The sequence below is a fragment of the Tachypleus tridentatus genome, chromosome 7 (assembly GCF_004210375.1).
Source record: "Tachypleus tridentatus isolate NWPU-2018 chromosome 7, ASM421037v1, whole genome shotgun sequence".
Lineage (NCBI taxonomy): Eukaryota > Metazoa > Arthropoda > Merostomata > Xiphosura > Limulidae > Tachypleus > Tachypleus tridentatus.
The window spans coordinates 110,182,141-110,183,017 of record NC_134831.1 but is presented as its reverse complement, the minus strand read 5'-3'; positions in this window follow the sequence as shown (position 1 = coordinate 110,183,017).

Below are 877 nucleotides of genomic sequence, written 5' to 3'. Positions count from 1 at the left end.
GACCGCTACCCTGTTATTAACAGGCATATCATGTGTGTTCACTACTGACCGCTACCCTGTTATTAACAGGCATATCATGTGTGTTCACTACTGACCGCTACCCTGTTATTAACGGGCATATCATGTGTTCACTATTGACCGCTACCCTGTTATTAACAGGCATATCATGTGTGTTCACTACTGACCATTACCCTGTTATTAACGGGCATATCATGTGTGTTCACTATTGACCGCTACCCTGTTATTAACAGGCATATCATGTGTGTTCACTATTGACCGCTACCCTGTTATTAACGGGCATATCATATGTGTTCACTATTCACCATTACCCTGTTATTAACGGGCATATCATGTGTGTTCACTACTGACCGCTACCCTGTTATTAACAGGCATATCATGTGTTCACTATTGACCGCTACCCTGTTATTAACGGGCATATCATGTGTGCTCACTATTGACCGCTACCCTGTTATTGACAGGCATATCATATGTGTTCACTATTCACCATTACCCTGTTATTAACGGGCATATCATGTGTGTTCACTACTGACCGCTACCCTGTTATTAACGGGCATATCATGTGTGTTCACTATTGACCGTTACTCTGTTATTAACGGGCATATCATGTGTTCACTACTGACCGCTACCCTGTTATTAACGGGCATATCGTGTGTTCACTACTGACCGCTACCCAGTTATTAACGGGCATATCATATGTGTTCACTATTCACCATTACCCTGTTATTAACGAGCATATCATGTGTGTTCACTACTGACCGTTACCCTGTTATTAACGGGCATATCATGTGTGTTCACTATTGACCGCTACTCTGTTATTAACGGGCATATCATGTGTGTTCACTACTGACCATTACTA